The sequence below is a fragment of the Gopherus flavomarginatus genome, chromosome 3 (genome assembly GCF_025201925.1).
Source record: "Gopherus flavomarginatus isolate rGopFla2 chromosome 3, rGopFla2.mat.asm, whole genome shotgun sequence".
Taxonomy (NCBI): Eukaryota; Metazoa; Chordata; order Testudines; family Testudinidae; genus Gopherus; species Gopherus flavomarginatus.
Genome location: NC_066619.1, coordinates 150,606,205 through 150,628,973, shown reverse-complemented (window position 1 = coordinate 150,628,973; position 22,769 = coordinate 150,606,205). Strand labels below are relative to the sequence as shown.

At 46.1% G+C, this 22,769-nt stretch overlaps 1 protein-coding gene across 1 annotated transcript in view; it reads right to left on the bottom strand.

The window, feature by feature from the left end:
- CSGALNACT1 (chondroitin sulfate N-acetylgalactosaminyltransferase 1) overlaps positions 1–21,681 on the bottom strand; it is a 95,258-nt gene extending 73,577 nt beyond the window's left edge. Inside the window, exons 1-2 of the mRNA XM_050945025.1 lie at positions 21,551–21,681; positions 20,975–21,066 (exon numbers count right to left, since the gene is read on the bottom strand). The gene's annotated coding sequence lies outside the window, so the exon portion shown is untranslated. The remainder of the gene's footprint in view (positions 1–20,974; positions 21,067–21,550) is intronic.
- Positions 21,682–22,769: the final 1,088 nt, after the last annotated feature.

The following is a 22,769-nucleotide window of genomic DNA, read 5'->3' as shown; positions in this document are numbered from 1 at the left end:
AGTCACAATCACCTCCTAGCAGGGGTGGTGAGTTATATACACTCGTGGTGCCTGGGCTCCACCAATATTCAAGGCCCAGAGGCCCGGCTCCACCAATGTTTGGGGCCAGGTCCTAGTGCCCCCCGTACACTAATGGCAGGGCAGGCTCATAGACTTTAAGGTCAGAAGGGACCATTATGATCATCTAGTCTGACCTCCTGCACAATGCAGGCCACAGAATCTCATCCACCCACTCCTGTAACAAACCCCTAACCTATGTCTGAGTTACTGAAGTCCTCAAATTGTGGTTTGAAGACCTCAAGTTCAAAAATGGTTCAGCAATCTTTAAAAAAGAAAGAATTGGCTCATTTATGCACTTCCTGGTTTCATGGGGCTCATCTAAAGGGAGATGCATCATCGGAGCACAGCACTCACCGCCAAGAATGTCCAGGTTCTAATCTGGGCTCCAGCACCATCATCTTCTGTGGCCTTGGGCTTAACTTCACTGTGGTTTATTTTCTCCAGCAGTAAATGGGGGTAGCAATATTTATTTACCCTCCTCACTGGGGGTGCATTGTGAGGATTAATTAGTTCTAACCATGGTCCATGGAGCACCAGGAGGCTGCTCTTACCCTGCCCTGCCACCCTAGCCCAGAGCCTCTCCAATGCCCCAAACCCCACAACCCCAGCCCCAGCCAGAGCCCTCATCCTCCCGCACCCTAATCCTCTGCCCCAGCCTTGAGCTCCCTCCTGCATCATGAACCCCTCATCCATAGCCCTCACCCCACACATCAACCCTCTGCCCTAGCCCTGAGCCCCCCAAACTCCTCGTCCTCAGCCCCACAGCCCTCACCCCTGCACCCCCTCCTATCCACAAACTCCCTCCCAGAGCCTGCACCCCTCCCTCTGCACCCCCTGATCCCCAAACTCCTTTCCAGAGCCTGCACCCCTCACCCCCTCCTATGCCTCAACCCCCCGCCCAAAGCCTGCACCCAAACTCCGTCCCAAAGCCTGCACCCCTCACCCTCTCCTGCACACCCACCCCTGCCCCAGCCCGAAGTTTGCCCCCAAACTCCGTCCCAAAGCCTGCACCCCTCACCCTCTCCTGCACACCCACCCCCTGCCCCAGCCCAAAGTTTGCCCCCAAACTCCGTCCCAAAGTCTGCACCCCTCACCCCCTCCTGCACACCCACCCCTTGCATCCAAACTCCATCCCAGAGCCTGCACCCTGTACCCTAATCCCCAGACATTCTCCCCCCACCCAAACTCCCTCCCAGAGCCTTAGACAGGTGGGGGGTGGAGTTTGGGGGGCAGTTTCTGGGGACCACCAAAATTTCTACAAACCTGCCACCCATGCCTCCTAGCATTACAAGCACTGCACTCCTGAGCATAGCAACAAATATTAGTGGCTTTCAGCTTCAAATTTCTGCCTGAAGGCATCTCTGATCCTTTTGGCTCCACGCTGTGCCGCTCTAATAGCCATGGCCTCTGGCTGTTCAAATTCAGTCTCCAGGTGCTGAGACTCAACAGTCCAGCCCTGAGTGAAGCTTTCACCCTTCTCTTCACAAATATGGAGTGTACAGCACACAGTTATAACCATAGGAATATTGTCATCAGCTAGGTCCAGCCTCCCATATAGGCAACGCCAGCAGGCCTTTACACAGCCAAAAGCACGCTCAACAGTCATTCTGCACTTGCTCAGCCTGTTGTTGAACTGCTCCTTGCTGCTTCATAAGCCACGGCATTAAGGGGTAGGCAGGGTCTCCCAGGATTACAGTGGGCATTTTGATTTCCCCTACAGTGATTTTCTGGTCCGGGAGTGGGAAAGTTGACCATTGGACTTGTGTTGACAGAAATGTGCAGGGCCTTTGTAGTTTAAGGAATAACTCCACTGCCACTTGTGACATGTTAGTGAGAGTGAGCAGCATATTGGTCAACAATGCGGAATCCATTCCTGCAGACCAAAGAGGCAGAGTGCGCACTACACAAACCATTGAAAGATGGAGCCAAATGCGGACGAAAGCACAAGGATTGCTGGGATGTGAAGCAATGCATCACAGGGCATTGGGGCAGGACTCAGGATACCCCTAGGCCTGGTCTACATTATGAGTTTATCTCGAATTTAGCAGCGTTAAACCGAATTAACTCTGCACCTGTCCACACAACGAAGCCCTTTACTTTGATATAAAGGGCTGTTAATATCGATATCTGTACTCCTTCCTGACGAGGGTTACTGTGGCCGCAATTTGATGGTATTGGCCTCCGGGAGCTATCCCACTGTGCACCATTATGACCGCTCTGGACAGCAATCTGAACTCAGATGCACTGGCCAGGTAGACAGGAAAAACCCCGCGAACTTTTGAATTTCATTTCCTGTTTGCCCAGCGTGGAGAGCTGATCAGCACAGGTGACCATGCAGTCCCAGAATCAAAAAAGAGCTCCAGCATGGACCATACAGGAGATACTGAATCTGATCTCTGTGTGGGGCGATGAATCTGTTCTATCAGAACTCCGTTCCAATAGACAAAATGCCAAAACATTTGAAAAAATCTCCAAGGCCATGATGGACAGAGGCCACAACAGGGGCTCAACACAGTGCTGTGTGAAACTTAAGGAGCTGAGACAAGCGTACCAGAAAGCCAAAGAATCAAATGGATGCTCACGGAGGGAGGGGCAACTGACAACTGTAGCTATCCCACAATTCCCTCACTCTCCGAAAACTATTTGAGTTCTGGGCCGAGCTCCCAAAGCCTGAAGGGTCAAAAACATTGTCATGGGTGGTTCAGGGTATATGTCATCAGCCCTCACCCCATGAAAGCAAAGGGAAAAAAATTGTTTCTCGCCTTTTTTCAATGTCACTGTATGTCTACTGGATGCTGCTGGCAGACACGGTGCTGCAGCACTACACAGCAGCATCCCCTTGCCTTGCAGACGGCAGACAGTACAGTATGACTGATATCCGTCATCGTCATCCCATGGGTGCTCCTGGTTGGCCTCAGTGAGGTCAGCCGGGGGCGCCTGGGCAAAAAAGGGAATGACTCCAGGTCATTCTCTTCTTTAAGTTTTGTCTAATGGAGATTCAGTCCTGCCTGGAATGTCATGGCAGCTGGAGGCTTCCGCCTCAGGCTGCTCTCCCAGTCAACAGCACCGCGCGGTCGCGCCTACCCCAGCCTACTCCTTGCTACCAGGGCTCACAATCAGATACTTAGACCTCTACATTTTGCCGAAAATAAAAAATTTAAGCTGCCGTTTAGAACTGTCCCCCAACATACATATCCTGGGGCATTTTGTATTTTACCAGTGTCAACCAAAGGTCCACACACAAATGGAGATTCAGTCCTGCCAGTGCTTCTATCCTAGTGCTTGTCACAGATTCCTATTTTCAGCTATAGGTTGAGCAAGTGCAGAATGGTGGTTCACTCTGCTTCGCTGTAAGCCAGCCGCCCTCTGCTCCCCCCTTTGATCTCTGCTTGCAATAAAGTCAGTGTTGTTTCTTATTCATACATTCTTTATTACTTCATCACGCAAATGGGGGGACACTGCCACAGTAACCCAGGAGGGGTGGGGGAGGAGGGAAGCAATGGGTGGGGTTGTTGCAGGGGCACCCCCTAGAATGACATGCAGCTCATCATTTCTGCGGGATGACTGGGGCTATGACCCAGAGCGGCTGTTTGCCTCTCTGGTTCTTTAGTAGGCTTGCCTGATATTCTAGGCAGGACTGACTCTCCATTAGACAAAACTTAAAGAGGAGAATGACCTGGGGAGTCATGCCCATTTTTGTCCATGCGCCCCCAGCCGACCTCACTGAGGCCAGCCAGGAGCACCTATGACAGCAGCAGACGGTACAGTATGACTGATAACCGTCATTGTCAACTTGCAAGGCAGCGGACGGTACAGTAGAGCTGGTAACCGTCTTTGCTGACTTGCAAAAGGCAAATGAATGCTGCTGTGTAGCGCTGCAGTACCGCGTCTGTTAACAACATCCAGTAGACATATGGTGACAGTGAAAAAAGGCTGAACAGGCTCCACGGTTGCCGTGCTATGGCGTCTGCCCAAACAATCCAGGGAAAAGGGTGCGAAATGATTGACTGCCGTTGCTTTCACGGAGGGAGGATTGACTGACAACATTTACCCGTAACCTCCTGCGACAAATTTTTGGCCCCATCAGGCATTGGAATCTCAACCCAGAATTCCAACGGGTGGGGGAGACTGCGGGAGCTATGGGATAGCTACCCACAATGCAATGCTCCGGAAGTTGATGCTAGCCTCAGTACATGGACGCACACCGCCGAATTAATGTGCTTAGTGTGGCTGCGTGCACTCGACTTTATACAATCTGTTTCCAAAAATCGATTTCTGTAAAATTGGAATAATCCTCTAGTGTAGACATACCCTAAGTGTGCTGCTGCAATCTGGAATATGCTATGAACAGTGAGAAGCCCTGCTATATTTCCTTCTTGGACAGGTTTACTGGCCTAGTGCAGTGGTTCTCAAACTTTCCAGATTATTTGACCCCTTTCAGGAGGCTGATTTGTCTTGCATACCCCAAGTTTCACTTCAATTAAAAACTACTAGCTCAAATACAAAAAAAGTGCCACAGCACACTATTACTGAAAAGTTGCTTACTTTCTCATTTTTATCACATAATTATAAAATAACTCCTGACTGCCCAGGTTGAGAAACACTGATATAGTATATAGAGCAGTATAAACAAGTTATTATCTGTATGAAATTTTAGTTTGTACTGACTTCGCTAGTACCTTTCATGTAGCCTGTTGTAAAACTAGGCAAATATCTAGATGAGTTGATGTACCCCTGGAAGACCCCTGCATACCCCCAGGGTTATGGATACCCCTGGTTGAGAACCACTGGTCTAGTGGATGGGGGAAAGCTGTAGATGTGATATATCTTGATTGTCATAGGGCTTTTGACATGAGTGTCTCATAAGCAAATTAGTGAAATATGAAATTAGTATAAGGTGGATGCACAGCTGGTGGAAAGACCAGGTCCAAAGAGAAGCTATCAATGGTTCATTGTCAAACTGGGGGAGTTATCTAGTGGGGTCATATGGAGGGCATTAGTAAATAAGTCACTCTTTTAACTTAAGAGCTTCTAAGGTCCTGTCAAAGGCAAAAGCCAGATGCAACCCTAATTGTGCCAGGACACCTCATTTCACATATTAAAAACTTTAGCATCTCCCATATGAGCACCCCCAAAGCTCACCTACTAGCATCTGATGCCCCCATCCAGCAAAGTTTAAGCATAGGGTGACCAGACAGCTAATGTGAAAAGTCAGGACAAGGGATGGGAGGTAATAGGTGCTTATATAAGAAAGCTCCAAATACAGGGACTGTCCCTATAAAATTGGGACATCTGGTCACCCTAAGCATGGAAATAATCCCATTGGCTTCAATTGTCTTTCTTGCTTGCTTAAAATTTTACACATGCTTAAATGCTTTGCTGAATCAAGCCTAAGGGCTTGTCTACATCACAAAGTTGCAGCGCTGGTGAGGGGGTTACAGCGCTGCAACTTAGGAGGTGTACACATCTGCAGGGCATCACCAGCGCTGCAACTCCCTGTTTGCAGCGCTGGCCGTACTCCCGTTTTGTCTCGGGTGTAGAGGATCCAGCGCTGGTAATCAAGTGTAGACACTTACCAGCGCTTTTCTTGACCTACGTGGAATAAGCAGGTATCGCAGCATACCTGAGGAAGCCTCTCTGGTAATCAAGCAGGTCTCCTTCCCCGGTTTGCTCTCGCGTTCCCCGAACCCCCGTGGAAGCAGGTCTCCTTCCCTGCGGTTTGCTCTCGCGTTCCCCGAACCCCCCTTGAAGCCGCCCAACAGCGCTGCAGTGTGGCCACATCTAACACCACTTGCAGCGCTGGTTGCTGTAAGTGTGGCCACTCTGCAGCGCTGGCCCTATACAGCTGTACTAATACAGCTGTAACAACCAGCGCTGCAAAATTGTAGATGTAGACATACCCTAAAAGACCTAAACTTTTGACATAGATCTGCTACTGGCCACACTAACCAGTTTGGCTGGAGATACCTGTCAGAGGGTGAAGAGTAGAAAAGATCAAGAGTGCATGAGGAGAGAGAATCGTTGCTTGGCATTGAGGTGAAGAATGTCAGAGCATTTCTGAAATGCTAACAAGCATTAATTGTACCTGCTGTGTTAGCACACACAGATTTCAATCTTTCCTCCAGGGCAAAGAGGTCAGCAAACTAGTCTGGAAGACAGCCTAAATCAATTGGTAGATCAGAGGAAAAGCAGCAATGGTTGTGGCATATGACTTGAACCTCAGTAATAGAATATCGTTTTGCTGGGCAAGCCAATTCTCTCTGGTATCATGAACTGGTAGACGCAGAGCCTAAACAAATGTGCTGGACACTGCAGCTCCAAAACGTCTACATCAAATACCAAAAAGAAAATCCAGTTTTTCCACTGACTGTATTGTTATGCAGTATCAAGAGATCCTCCCTGCCTCAGGCACAATGAAAATCAGGAACCAACAGCCAGTTACAGCTGCAGTGGAGCAAGCAAGAGAAGATGCATAAGCCAATAAGATCATAACTTAAGCCTTTAGCTTGTCACAGTAAGTCAGAATCAAATACCGCAGCTGGCTTTGTTCAATGGCCAGATAATTATATCACTAATAACATTAGTAGTTCTCCATCATAAGAAAAGGGGAATTGTAGCCAGGCCCTGGCCTTAATCCCTCTGAATTCACAGCGGAATTGTTTAGAAAAATGAAAACAACTCCCCTACCTCTTAGCAAAACTTTCCTGTTGATTGCCAGGGTTATGCCCATGATATACTCAGTAGGCCATATCCTCAGCTGATGTACATTGGGATCATTACACTGGCTTCAACAGAGCTGTGTATACCAGCTCAGGATGAGGCCCTGTGAGTTCCACAAAAGAACCCAAATGGTCATGCAAAGCTTGTGTTTGGCTGGCCAAATAATCCCGAACAACTAGAGAGGTGTAACACACAGCAAATCTATCAGCTGTTCCCCTGGCTCCAAACGTTCCTTCGGCAGAGTCTCCCTTAGCTTTCTACTCACCTTCAGGGAAAGCTGGCCCATGCTTTATAGTCCTTTTGATGGCAAGGTGCAGCCCAGCTGTCCTCTCCCAGCTCCCTTCAGATGAGAGAGGAACTCCCCTGGATCCAAGTTTCCCCAGGCCAGGAGATGGCCTCTCACTTTCCCCTTGGTTTCCTGATGCGCAGTGGCACTTTCCTTTATTAGTAAAATTAAGATGAAAAAGCTGTGAGGGGGCCCCCTCTCTGGAGCCTCAAACAACATGTACCCCCAAACCCCACCAATCAAATCTCAGACTAACTGCCTGCTAGGCTTCAATAAGGAAATACTCATCAATGCAGGACTGGGTAGAAGCAATATGAAGCAGGGTGGGGACTGACTTTCTCTGCAGCAGTACTGATCGCCCACTGTGGCAGATGGGATAAATACTGCCATGTACCAGTGGGGGTTCACTAGGCCAGTTTCTATCTTCCTACGTATAATGTCTCCAGTTCTCCTCCTCCACCTCCTTCCATTGCTCTGGGTGAGCAGATGAGGAGAGGGAGGTGCTAACAGCTTTCACTAACAGCACTTAATTGAACTGAATTTTGCATGTATTGAAATATCTTTACATCTCCTAGCTCAGCAGTTCCACATGGTTTTAGAAATATTCTCAGACAAGAAACTACACCAAACTGGAGTTAAAGGTGAGATCACAGATGAGATCATGATTCTTCAGCAAAGTGAAGATGTGTTTGTAGCACAGGTAGACATGCTCATGTCTCATGTGGTGGCATGGGCTTGTAATTGGGCTAGCCACCCAAATACAAGCCCAGAAGGGATCCTGGGTACCTGCTTGGGTTGCTAGCCCATGCTGAAGCCAATGCCACCAAGTCTTTGCTATTTAAAGCTACGATTAAAGCTAGTGCAGGTATGTCTACCTGTGCTACAGTCACACCTTCGCTTGCAGTATGGCCGTTCACTGTGTGTTTAGCTCACTTTTGAAAATGTTGCCCCACTCAAGAAAAAAACCTCCTCCTCAACTTTGACAATTTGAAATTTCAGAATTTGAAATATGGCAAGCAGCTGTAGCATAGATCCGTAAATTAAGGGTAAAAAATATTACATGCATGTTATAATTACCCCCAAACCAAGCATGACAATCCTAGAAAATTCAGAGTTAAGGTTAAATTTAAAACAAATCCAAACAGGACTTCATCCTGAATACGAAATGACTCTCCCAAGTGAGCAAAATTCAGTGGAGAAGACCAACCAAAGCCTGACAGCAGATATATCACCTGACAAGCTGCTAATCTAGCCTTCTGAAAGGCTGGAGCTTGATCCTGCACTGGGTCGTTGACTGGGTCCTTTAGCATTGACTTCTATGGGAGTGGGAGCAGGCCACTGATGCCGTCATATGCTAATGAAAGAAGGGAATTACCAAAATTTAGCCTCCCTGAGGGCTGTGCTATTTCCAGACCAGTTGAAAAGGAAACTCATAATGCATTTGCCAGACCAAATGATAGGAAGGAGTTCTGGAAATTACTGCAGTCCACCAATAATTGCAATAGCATCTGGTAGTTATTGATAACCGGAATATGTAAGCATCACGATAAACAGATACCCTGAGGAGTAGTCCTCTCTGTCCACTAATGCCGTCATCCTCCTGAAGGATTCTATTTCCACAGACTCATCGAATTAAGAGACAGAAAAATCCTCAGATTATAGAGTCCATCTGCCTACAAATGCAGAACAATCCTCTGCAAGAGAAGGGACTGGATTTTAAAGTGCAGTTCTGCTCTGAGAAGTGACTTTATAAAAATGCCATTGTGGGTCTCCTGTTTATCATCTCTCTTAGTGACTTCCTGATCAAATGTGCACTGTACAAGCAAAGTGATGTTGTTTCTGGACTACCTCACCATGGGATCTGAGAGCAATGCTGGATTCTTCCATCACATGCATCATGGTTAGTACTAAAGGTTTAGCTATACCGGTGCAGCTCCAGGGTCTCCAAATTATACTCTCAGTCCCACCTGTGCAACCTCAGTGCAGGCTGCTATCTGTACACCCACTCCTGTTACTCAGCCTTCCTTCCCCCTCAATGCCTCCTCTCACTGATCTGTCTCCTCTAAAACTTGAATCTTACATCTTATACCAAAGAAAAAGCCCACTGCTGTGCTGTTGGGAAGTACCAGAAGCAGAAAGTCAGGAAGATGCTGAAGGCCTCTGCATCAAAGATGCTAGACCCTATTGCAAATGACACATCACCTGCAGCTCTGCTCTCTGGGGAAAAAAAAGTAAGCACCATGTGACTTGATTGCTTATTTAATGGAAAAGAAATCCAGCAAACTGACTGCTCCAATTGACTATTGGGTTAGAGACAGTGCTTAAGTTGTAATGAAAGAGGTACCGGAGCTCAAGCAATTTTTTACATTCATAACTGATGCACCAAGCCCAGAGGGGCCGGGGGCTCTGAACGGGCACAAATTAAGCACTGGTTAGAGAGTTCAATGACAGTGGAAGTAAATTCAGGAACTGCCGGACTCTGGACTGCCAGAATGGAGGAATACATGGCACGGCTGAAAGGTGAGACTCATCGGAGAGTAAGATTGCACTTCTCAGAGAAATTCAAAGACCTTGGAATCAGGGATCAGTATAAAAACATGCAAATCACTCAAATTCCCACAGGTTCCAAAGGAAGGACTGCAGTAGCATTCTTCAAAACTCAGCTCTTACAGGTGCTCAGTCTAGAAACGAAGCATAACACAAGCACTAATTCCTAAATCTAGTGTCAAAAGTCACCCAGACTTAGTATTGTGGGTGTGGGTCACGGTATTATCCATCTACCAACCAGCCCAAGATCTACACACTCCAGAAGGGGGCTGATCTTTCAAGTGGCTCTGTGTTAGCAGGATTTCAACCCAGCATGTAAGAAAGCAATATACTGTTCTGTATCCGACAAAGTAAAAAATCTTTTCCCTACGTGGACCTAGACTCTCTGATTCACCAGAGGAAGCAAATGGTGACCAGCAAAGAAAACCAGACACCACATCTGCAGACTGATCTGTAGAAACATCTACATCATGCGTCAAAATCCCAGGGCCACACTCAGGGCTGGCTCCCGGCACCAGCCCAGGAAGCAGGTGCTTGGGGCGGCCAATGAAAAGTGGGGGCACAGCTGCGTCTTTGGCAGCAATTTGGCAGTGGGTCCCTCAGTCCCTCTCGGAGGAAAGGGCTCGCCGCCGAAGAATGAAGCGGCGCGGTAGAGCTGCTGCTGAAGTGCCGCTGATTGCGGTTTTATTTATTTATTTTTTTCTTCGCTGCTTGGGGTGGCAAAAAATCTGGAGTTGGCCCTGGCCACACCCACCCTGGGGTGCGGCTGCCTTGTACCAATCCACTAGGAAAGAGTAACCTTAAGAGCAGTGTAAACAGCCAGGCATTGATCATTCCACATAGCAGGTTCCTCCAGTGGCACAGAGCTGGCACAGTGGCTGCTACACAAACCCATCCCTGCAGCTGCTGTAAGGCGCATCTTCAGGGATTCCATGGACCCCAGCAACTCCCGGCTAACATATTGGCCCCTTGAAACCTTTGGCAGCCAAGGTAAGGGGTTGTGCATGGGATATAGAGCAACCTCAGGATCTAAGGAACACATAGGTTGTTTAAATCCATCTTTAGAGATGTGTGCGCACACACACACACCACACAGTGTGTTGTAAGCTCTTTCTTGGCCACAGCTAAAGACCAGGGGCTCAGACTTTCTTTATACAATAGTTCATTGACTTGAGATGCGCGCTACACCATTTAGTAAAAGTCTTCTCTTGCAGCTCTAAGGTTGTGGAGTTAAAAACACTGGTATCTTAGTAACATTAATTGTTAGGAGTTTTAGCAGGAAAGGTTGTTTCTCCCTCTCTCCTATGATTTTGAGACTCCCTCCTCTCATTCCTTTTGCATTAAGTAAGTGCTTTCCATTTCCTGACAAATGCTTGGAGAGAGCTGTGATATTTGGGGGGCAGTTCATTCCCAGGGACGTATATTTGATGTGGTTAAGTGTTAGAAAACCACAGGGCCTGACCACTAGTAAAATCACATTTCACAGTCATACAAGTTGGAGGCCTCCATAGCTAAAACCAGCCTAACATATATGGTGCTAAGCCAGCCACCTCCACTGTCATAATAAAATGGTTAATCTAAAGTGTGTATTGATTTATTTCTAAAGCTCTAGCATTTGAAGCACCATTCAAGTGTGTTATATTTTCCCTTATGAAGCTCTTTATTTAAAGGCAATTTATGAAAAAACAATTTTAATGTAGGTTATTTATGTTACACTAAACAATACTGTATATCTTGTCAACATCCATGTATAAACTTTGCAACAAAAACATCCAAACTGAAAAGAGGCTGGGTTGGGCAGATATATGCTTTCAATTATTCCTACATAAAGTGCATGGGAACAGAGTGGGAGTCAACAACTGAGTATAAATGAAACTCCCAGGGCTCACCTGCATTAGAGATTTTTACATCAGTTTAGCTATGAGAATGTTCACCCCCAGTGTGGAGAGTAAGTGCACTGGTATAGCTACACCAATACAAAAATCCCTAATGCTGACAAATCTTTAGGGATAAAGGGCCAGATTTTCTGGTCTGGCCAAGCTGCACCCAGCACAGCAATGATGGGATGGAAACAGAAGCAAAGTCACATGTATGCCCACCTTATTCTGGGATTGATTAGAGCTTGGTCCAGTCCCAAGCATACATTGGAGCAGCCTAAACCCACACAATGCATCCTTCAGATCTGATGACCTTTTAACCCCTTTGTGATGGGTTGGGTCACAGAAACTTCCTTGGGACTGCCACCTGATGTACTGAGACTACCTCTGAGCCAGTTCTCCCTGGCAGTTTGGGACTTCAGAGCCCTGCCTTGTTGAGCCAGACACACCAGTCTGCTCCATCACAGACCCAGGGTCTGAACCACATCTCCCAAAAGCTGCAGACTTAACTGAAAACGGCTTAAGAAGTGCTCCTGTCTCTAGCACCCAGACACCCAGTTCCCAATGGGATCCAAACACCAAATAAATCCGTTTTACTCTGTATACAGCTTGTACAGGGTAAACGCATAAATTGTTCACCCTCTATAACACTGATAGAGAGATATGCACAGCTGTCTGCTCCCCCAGGTATTAATTACTTGCTCTGGATCAATTAATAAGCAAAAAGTGATTTTATTAAGTATAAAAAGTAGGATTTAAGCGGTTCCAAGTAATAACAGACAGAACAAATTACCAAGCAAAATAAAACAAAAACACGCAAGTCTAAGCCTAATATAGTAGGTAACTGAACATAGATGAAATTTCACCCTCAGAGATGTTCCAATAAGCTTCTTTCGCAGACTAGATGCCTTTCTAGTCTGGGTCCAGTCCTTTCCCTGGTACAGTCCTTGTTTCAGCTCAGGTGGTAGCTAGGGGATTTCTCATGACTGCAGCCCGTAACACCCTCTCTCCACTACTGAGTGACTGACACAGACATCAGACACATACAATGCTTACTGATCATGCTCTAACCACAGTGGCCAAGATTTTCTAAAATTGGGTTTCGAAGGTAACATTTTCAAAATTTGAGCAGCCTAAGCCCTGTTTTCAAGGGAGTTAGGAAATCAGGTTTCTAAATCACTCAGGTGCTCTGGGTAATTTTACTTCTAAATCCTTACTCAGATCTCAAAAATGATGAAACCTTCAGAACTCCCATCCAATCAGTGGAAGCTGCTGGGCGCTTAACCCTTTTGAAAATCAGGTTGTTTATTTAAGTCCCTCAATATGGCTTTATAACCTAACCACAGGCTTCTGTTTCTGAAGATCTCAATCCATAACTTCAGTTTGACCTGAGAGTAAACTGTGGAGCCACAGACTTCACTCACCCAGCATTTAAGAAATAGGATACAAAGAAGGGGGCATTTTTCCCTGAGACCAATGTCAAGTTAGCTCGTGGGGAAGAACCTGGGGCATCACACTGATCTTGAGAAGCTGTTGCATTATATGTTAAAAAGCAGTCTCTGAGCAGGGATTGGACTAACCTCCGATTGATGGGCAAACCTCTGAAAATCCTATATCGGATCTGAGTGATAATCCAAAGCAACCACTGCTTTGACTGGAAGAACGAGCAAATCGTTCCTCCTAAGGGAATACAGGATGTGACGTTACCTAATTAGAATATAATCATGCAAATCATTATTGCTATCACTGTTATATAATTGCCACAAATCTTATACAAAGTGTGATACATGGCCGGAAAGAGTTAAGCAGCTTGCAGGCTAAATAACCCAGAGCCAATCTTTAAAGTCATGTTAGAAAGTATGCGAATGGTAATGAGGGCCATTCAGTGCTAGATAGGTTTGCATTTCAAAGTTCTAGCCTATGTTGTTAGAAGTGATACTAATTGTATGTATGTATTCATAAATGCTAGCCATGTCAACAGACAGTTCCTGTCTGGCACTATAACTATTAATTCAGAGGTCAAAAGGGAATATTAACATTTAGATGAATCTTGGGTGAAATAATGTCATTGTCTGTATGTCTCTTTGAAGTTTGTGATAGACTGCCTAATGGATAAATTGCCCTATGTTAATTTGTGTAACTAATTACCATTGGTGCTTAGGAGACAGAAGGTTACATCAAAAGCCTTTTGTTCACCCAGGCCTGTGCGGTCAAGTGGCTGCTAGAATACTGTATAACAGATCCTTGGGTCCGGATCCTGTCATCTCAGCTCTGCTTGATGCTTCACTGCAGGGAAAGCTGAAACCCCAAGATTGAGATCCCAGATCTGACCGGACTACCCTGAATATAATTTGGACTGTAGCCTATGGACCAATTCTGAATGAACTCTTTGCAACTACAAAACTCACCATCTCTGCTATGAATCTACACCTCAAGAATTATACTCATATCTGTACGTATACTGATCTTTTAACCTAACCTCTCTCTCTCTTCTTTTTTTAATAAATTTTAGTTTAGTTAATAAGAATTGGCTATAAGCATGTATTTGGGCAAGATCTGGAATAGTCATTAACCAGGGAGGTAATGTGTCCGACCCTTTGAGATCGGTAGAACTTTTTTATGTGATGAATAAGATTTTCAGTAAACTTCATTATATTTGACTTGGGAGGACTAGGTGGAGGCCTGAGGTTGGGTTACTTTAAGGGAACTATGTTGTTGACTTCTGGGTAACCAGTAAGGTATTATAGAAGGTTTTGTGCCGGCTTGATAAATCTAAGTATTGGAATATCCACAGCTTTGGGGATTGTCTGTCCCATTCTTTGCAACTCAGCCTAATTGAGTGACCCCTCAGCTGGTTCCCCTAGGATTCTGGTCACACCGGAGTGGATGATTACTGTCCCCTTGCTGAAGGAACTTGTGAGACAAAGATGGTCTCTAAATTATCTCTGATTGATATGGTCTTTAATATGGATATTCTCTTCTTCATCTGCTTCCCCTTCAGATTTCTTTGGGGACCATCTGAATTTTGGCCTGCATTTTAATGGTTTAGGAATGCAACTTGTCACATTTGGTAGCACAGAGATCTTAGATCAAGTCCAAAGGATTTTTTCCACACAAAAGCAAGACGGCCTGGCTTAGAAATTGTCACCATAGCTTCCCCCCTCCCCCACCCCCGCCCAGCCTCTTGATCCTCACAGCTGCTCTAACTTGCAAACGGTCGCAAAGGGTCATTCCAACACCCTCCCAGGATCATTGGGGCTCACTGTGCTCCAGCCATGCCCACTCCTGTCAGTGGCATGCCTGCTGCATGGTTAGGAATGCCAGCTGTGCCAGTGTATGCCTACCTGGGGGGGAGACATCCACAGACCAAGTCACTCCCATTGTTTTCCCAAAGATTTCTCTGCGGTTTAAAATTGCAGGGGGCAGGAGGGAGGAAAAATATTTTTTCAGGAGTCTCATTTCAGAAGGATTCTAGGTGGCTTCACTATAGCCATGTTATTTTTTCCTTCCTGAATACTGGGCTGATGTACGTGCATAGGTAGTTGGATCGTCTTTCAGTACTCCCAAAGCAACCTAACCCTGAGGATGCAGCCATCAAAAATAATTGAAGGGATGGCCCATTCCATTAATGCACCATAAAAATTGATAAAGAAATGAATCAAGTCATCTATGCTACCCACTTGACAATGGCAGATCACTCCCTGCAGAATATTTTCCAGTGTTTTGCTCAATCCAGTTTTAAATGTCTCTAGTGATGGGTCTCCCGGCACTTCCTTGGGAGAACACCTTCCATGGACTAACAGATCTCACTGGCAGGAAGCTCTGCTCTATAATAATTGGAGATATACCTGTCTCCTAGAACTGGAAGGGACCTTGAAAGGTCATTGAGTCCAGCCCCCTGCCTTCACTAGCAGGACCAAGTACTGATTTTTGCCCAAGATCCCTAAGTGGCCCCCTCAAGGATTGAACTCACAACCCTGGGTTTAGCAGGCCAATGCTCAAACCTCTGAGCTATCCCTCCCCTCAAAGGGGATGCCACAAAAATGGTGAAGTTTATCGTTGCTTAGCAATCTCCATGTCAAATGTGCTCAGTTTACAAACAGAAAGGCAGCTTTTGTAAACTGCCAGCCTTGTAAACAGCCTGGGATCAGAAAGTCAGGATAAGTTCTTTCCAGCCCACACATCACCATCAATAAGAATAAACACGTTGTACGCCAAAAAAGAACATCAGATATCCTGGGCATCCCAGTTCATCCTGCTATGCAACCCCATTCCCTAGGGCCTGATCCACTTCCCACACAAGTCAAGGGAAAGACTCACTGCTTTCACCAGGAGTTGGCTCAGCCCTGAATGGGGTTGCACAAGTGTAACTGACTAGAATTTAGGACTCTTATTCACATTCAGTAGTCGTTTACTCTGTGCATAGTCCTGCTGACTCCCGTGGAACTTAGCCTTGCTCATACTGAGTAGAAGCTTAGTCCATGTTATCTGTCGGGCTCTGCGTTCTGTGCAGTCAGTTCTGGTGGCTGGAACATTTTCGAAGCCGGACGCTGAGTTGGAACTGGGCCGAGGGCAGCACTGAGACAGGGGGAGAGGCTATGGGTCAGAGTCCAAAGGCAAGCCACATCAGGATCACAGAGTCTGGAAGTAGGCTGAAGTTGAAATTGGGCTGGAGTCAGTCCAAGGATCTGGGGTTCCAGGGGCAGGTGCAGGGTTTGGAGCAGATCAGGAACAGGGCTGGAGCAAGGTCAGAATAGAGCACAGACAAGGACAGGAGGGAAGTCTAGGGAGTCTGTAACATGACAAGGCATCAGGAGGGTGGGGTGAGGATGAAATGCCTGTGCCCTGGGGACATCTAGCTAGGGCTCTGCCTATGAATAGGTTGCTGCACCATCTCTGAGGACTGAGTCACTGCGGGCTCTCCTGAGGGATGAGTTAGTGCAGCTGAGTTGCTGGAACGTGCCTGGGCAATGTCTCATGAGAGGTTCTGCTGGACGGGTGAGTCACTGTATCTAGTGATTTGCCAGGGATGGGTTGGCACAAGCCCACCCACATCTAAAGCTCCCCCGCCCCCCAGTCTAAGGGGAGGAGCTACTGGACCCAGGCATGAAAAGTGTTCAGAGGACAACAAATGAGAAAAACAGGGATGGGAATGAGGTCATAGGGTCAAAAGCAAGGAGCCAGAGGGGGACACTGAGCAGAGAACCCTGGATGGCGCCCATTGCTCCTGGAGAGCATCCAAGGAGCCAGTGGAACTCTGCCCAGAGATGTGACTTCCGGGAGGACTGGAAAGAGGCTGTGCATTTGCAGAGCACCTCCCCCATCCATCCTCCTCCTCCTCATATAGTGGATGGCCACCTTGGCTAGCACCAGGAGGAGGTTAACGAGGAGGTTTTCAATTTCATGGGGCCACAGAATGGGTGTGCAGGAGGTGTGGAGAGAAGTGCAGCCAGAGCCTAAGGAGAAGGATCTGAAGAACTGGGATAAGGGCTTGCAACCTGGTGCACTCGAGGTAGATATGCGCCAAGGTCTCCATCATGCCGCAGAAGGGGGGAGAGTCATTGTAGCTGTGTGAGCAGCCCTGGTTCAGCTGCAGCTTTGCCTCACAGTATCCCAATCTGGCCTGCAGTAAACAAAGTTTATTGATGATGCACAAAAATGGAACAGAATCCAGCTCACTCACATTGTAGGTGGTCTGGGTCTGCAAGGCTAACAAGAATAAAGAGCAATGCCTGCTTTTTCTAGGGACAGGACATGTATTGCTCTGACTCCAGGAACATGAGAGGAAGGAGCTTGTTCTACACAGCTGAACATACATTTATTCCAGTATTCCTAGTAAATAGAAGAGGTCGGGTGGTTTTGGTTTTGTTCAACTTTCTAGGGAGGAGATGTAATAATTACAACTCTCTTGGTCAGTCTGCCTGTTCTAATGAGAGCAGGATCAGCATCTGAATAAATGATTTTGCCCTTGACTTGCAATTCACCTTTTAAGCTAGAGAGACTCAACATTAGTATTTTTGGAAGAAGAAGTTAAAAAAACACCCCAGCAAAGCCTGGACCAGTTTCTTCATTAATTTCCCAAATGCACATGTGGTCATTTCAGGCGCATCAGCTTCTCACTGTATTAAGAATGGCAGCATAGCTCGGAGTTCCAAACACATCTGGAAGAAGAAGCTGCTGCTGTTGTTGTTATTTCAACACTTCAGCAAGACAGAGAAGGAAGAAAATTCTAAGGCCAGAGATCAGACTGTCCAGGGGGAGAATAAGCCTGTCTTCAGTTACTAATCACTGCTGAGAGGAATCTTGAAATTATGGAATGGGTGATTTTCATCTAAATCTTTTCTCTTGAGCCTAGGAGTGCTCCAGTGACAATGAAAGGATCTTACTTAAATGTAGGAAGAAGCAAAACCACTGTTTCACTGCAGCCTTCCAGCAGCAGAACAGAGCTCTGCCAAAGGCTTCTCTTGACTGCAGAATTCCAGGGGACTATTTCTATAGCATTTCGTGGGTTCCTTATTAAATAATTAAAATAGTGCCTAGAGGAGTTTACCAAGACTGGGGCCCAACAGCAGTGGGTGTGTGCAAACACACAGTGAGAAAGCACCCTGCCCTGAGAGCTTGCAATCTAAATAGGCAAGACAGACAAAGGGATGTGAGGGTAACCTGAGGCACAGAGCAGGTCAATGGCACAGCCAGGAATAGAACCCAGGTCACCCATGTCCACTGGACCATCCTGTTGATGCCTTTTTTTATGACCTTCCTCTATGTCTCCATGTTCCATACACCCCTTTTGTGTCCCTTCCATCATGCCGTACCAGTCTCCTGCCTCCCCCCAACTCCATGTTGTCCCACCTCCAGAAAACCCTATTCTAAGATGGTGGAGCCTGATTCCTTGCCACCCTCCATGTGTCCCCCAGTCCACATCCCTCTCAGCCCCTTACATACTCTCTACACCCTCCTAGATCCCTGCCTCTCCACATTCCCCCTGTTCTCCTATTCTCGGGTCCCCTGTCCTCGGACTTAATAGGGTTGCACGGGAAGCTAGCATCAACATTCACTACAAAGCAGTTTCTGCTGCTCCAGCATACCGTTTTGCACTGCTGTCCATTTTTTAACAAGCAGGTGCTTTGCCTGGAGCTTAGCAGCCTCAACACACTGCCCTCCATAAAGCAAATTCAGTTGTGCCGTAAGGCTGAAATATTTCATGACTCCAGGAAGAAGTTATTACCAACCAGCCATGCCAATTTTACTGCTATCACCATGAAGAAGGGCAAGATGGAAAAGAATGCACAAACCTCTGACAGAATTGATTGAGATGGAGATAGATACTTACCCAAGAGTGCAGATGTGCATATGCTCTTCTCATCTAAGCATCTCAGAAGGAAGCATGTAAAGGTTTTGTTTTATATAAGGAAGATCAAAATGTTATGAGCTAGCTAGCTAACTAGCTGTGTTTATAGGGGGGGGATAGCTCAGTGATTTGCACATGGGCCTGCTAAACCCATGGTTGTGAGTTCAATCCTCAAGGGAGCCATTTAGGGATCTGGGGCAAAAATCTGTCTGGAGATTGGTCCTGCTTTGAGCAGAGGGTTGGACTAGATGACCTCCTGAGGTCCCTGATAGGCTATATCAGTGTGTTTTACAACTACAATCAATGTCACCAAGATAGGGACAACGTAGCCGGTATCATAAGCATACCTATTTGGGGCAAACCATTCCCTCCTGCAGCAAAACCTATGGAGGAGACCAGCTCTTAGAATCTCTACCTAAGCATTCTTTCAGAAAGGTGCGGTCTGGATCCTGGGAGAATGAACTGCAGATACACACCCAACTCCCCAGCAGTGATCCTGTAGCTCTGCGCTGGCTTTGGAACCCTGGTGTCATTTATCCTCACCCTCTCCCCCATCTACCACCACTTCCCCTTTAAATGGATGAGGCATGTTCCCCACCCCAGAGCAGGTGCAATAAGAAAGGTAGTATAGCCCCAGTAGCATAATACACTGGAGATTCAGACCTATTCTGTTTAAAATTCATTTCAGAAAAAGTGTGTGATATTTTGACACTAGTTGATTACATTGTTGAGTTTCAAGACTTAAGAAGGCAAAATTAAAGTCAAGAGCACATTGGAAATTGGTTGGTGTGATAATGAATATGCAGTTACTTGTCAGAGAGGAACTGGCTGCAGTTCTTCATTGTGTATTTCTAATCTTTCGAGTTAGAGGATATATGTTTTTTTCCCCCTCAGAAATATCTGATAGAGAGGGCTGCAAAGATTTGGCTTCATGTCAAAGAAAGTTCTAAAATCTATTGAGCCTTAACTATCTTTTTCTTAAGTTACTCATGTGGAGATTTATAAATGATATATTATAGGTGCCTGAAAACAGCTCTCTGTAGCATTGGAATTCCTTCACTAATTTTCACTGCACCTCAATTCCCAGGAACCACTAAAAAGCACCTCTCCTCAGCCAGCCCATTTTGGAAGTCATCGAGCAAACCATTTCAGAGATGTGAGGAGCCAAAAGAAAGGGCTAGAAGGATTTTCAAAATTGAAAGTGTTCTGACCCATCCCCCTAAACCCCATCTCTGCACACCAGAGTGTTCACCTTGAACTAAACTTTCCCTGGCTAATATGTGCCACGTACAGTTCCCAAAGGATTGATTTAACAATGATGAAATTGCAGAGTGCGTGTCAAAATCTGACTCATAATAACTTGCTTGCTGCAATCTTAACTCTGGAAGGACAATCAGTCCCTCCACAGTGTGAACCAGAGCTCAACTCATTTGAAAATGAAAATTAACTAAGTTAATAATTCTTTAATTCCCCAGAGACTAATCACTCAGACTAATCACTTCACTACAGTTTTATTTTCAACAATTGTGTAGAGCCAATGCCACCACCACATTTGTTCCATGAACTGGGCTCTATCAATATTGACTTGATATTTTGGAAAGTTATGAATTTCTTTATAATCCGAGGGGATTTTGAGGGGAATGAAAATCCACAGCCTGATGGAAATTATTATTTTTTGGGTTGCCTGTTTAGTTTCAAGATGTCATTTTTAAAAAATGTGCCTGGTAGGAAATACATTCAATGTGTTCTGAAACAATCCAATTAAATTTACACACTCCCGGAGAGCCATCACAGGAGAAAAGTGCTGAATACTGGAGTCAAAATCTTTTCCATTTCGCAAAGTTGGTGTGAGAATTGACCAGCCCAGCACAATATCCACACAGCCACACTATTTACCATGATGATAACTAGAGGGGGGTGCGAGGGGGAGAAGGAACTACCCAGGGTAACATTAAAATAAAAAGTATAGGATTTAATTAAGCAGTTTTACAATTCTGACTTGATCAACCATCTGTTTTTAATCAGACTGGAGAAAAATGAAATACATAAAAAGAGGATGCCCATAAATGCAGTACAGAGGAGAACAACAATGAATCCATTTCAAAGACACGGAAAGAAGAACAAGTGACTTACCTCAATCACAGGCTGGAAAGAGGCAAGGCAATAGCGATACACCTACATCCTTCCTTCCTGATGCAACTAATTTTAGGTCTTTTGATAGAAAACTAAAAGGAAATACAAAAGACAATTGTATATAACTGCCTTCCCTGCAGCGTGCCTGTACAAAGTAGTAATGGGCTTTCAAAGGAACACTGGTAAAAAGAAGTGAGTGAGCAAATTACAACTCAAAAATACATCTTGAGAAAAAGAAGATTACTGTCCTGACAATTCCTTGTAGGTCTTACTAAATGCTAAGTGAATGAAGCCATACAGTAATTAAATGACACATAGGCAGATTGACCCTTAGAGTTACACCATTATTCTCAATAAAGTGACAACAGGCATCAATTTGGCCCATCTGTCTCCATGACAAAGATGACAAACTAATTTTGCAAACCGCTGGAGAGCTACACTAACATTTCCACTAAGAAGGCAGCTTTGCATTGACTGGAATGCTACAACTTTGCTAACTTGTCTCTAGCAAACTCTGGTACTTGCTAAAGCAACACTTGAATGTTAACTGCTTTGGTCGGGAGTTCAGCTACTGACCTGCAATGAAAGCCTTGTGTTCAGCTTCAATGTTTCCTGACAGCAAAATCTACGGGGTGGGGGAAAAAAAAACCAGTTTCATCGAATTAACTGTTAAAAAAAGAAAATCCTCTCAGAAGCTTTCCCTGAGGGGGAAGAAAGAATCCACAAGCTTTAAATTGGCCAGGCAGATTTAAGAGGAAGGGGAAAAAAAAAAAAAAAAGGCAGCTATTTCTGTTGCGTCAAAGAACCCAGTGTGCAAATGGAACAGTGAACTGAGTTGTTAAACTGGCAAGCCCTGGCTGAAGACAGCTCTTCAGTATGCGCTCAGCATCCTCTCCCAGGGCTGGCTGGATACAGTCCCCCTCCTCTTGTCTCTTGAAGAGCCATGCTATTTCAAGAGACAATCACTAAAGGACAGTTTCTGTCCGCATGCCATTCAGCTGGCTTTCCGACATAGCATGAAGACAGTTACACACACAAGCAGTATTTATTTATGTATAGGAAGTGGAGAAAACATCTACGCATATTCCAACTGGCAATCTTGTCACTGAATTACCAGAACTCGTGGAGAGAATCCTATTGACTGCATAACCCACCCTTTATGCTATTCAATGTATGCTTAGAACGGGGTGAGGGTGGGGGGGCGCAAACTATGGCCCGGGACCATTTTAAGCCAGGCCATGAACTCCCACTAGGGAGCGGGGTCTGGTGCTTGCCCTGCTCCATACAGGGTGCCGGGTTGGGGGGCACACCACACAGCTCCCAGAAACCGTGGCATGGCCCTGCTCCGAGGGTAGGGGGCCGCTCCATGCATAGGAGTCAGAGAAGGGACATGTCACTGCTTCCAGGAGCTGCTTGAGGTAAGCGCCGCTCGGAGCCTGCACGCCTGAGCCTCTCCCCGTGCCCCAACCCTGATCTCCCTCCCACTCTCCAAACCCCTTGATCCCAGCACAGAGCACCCATCTGCACCCGAAACCTCATTCCCAGCCCCACCTCAGAGCCCACATCCCCAGCCGGAACCTACACCCCTTACCGCACCCCAACCCCAATTTTGTCTGCATTCATGGCCCGCCATACAATTTCTATACCCCAATTGGCCATCAGGTCAAAAAGTTTCCCCAGCCCTGGCTTAGAAAATAGTTTTAAGAAGGGACTGTACTTATACGATAAAAACAACAAGGAGTCCGGTGGCACCTTAAAGACTAACAGATTTACTTGGGCATAAGCATTCGTGGGT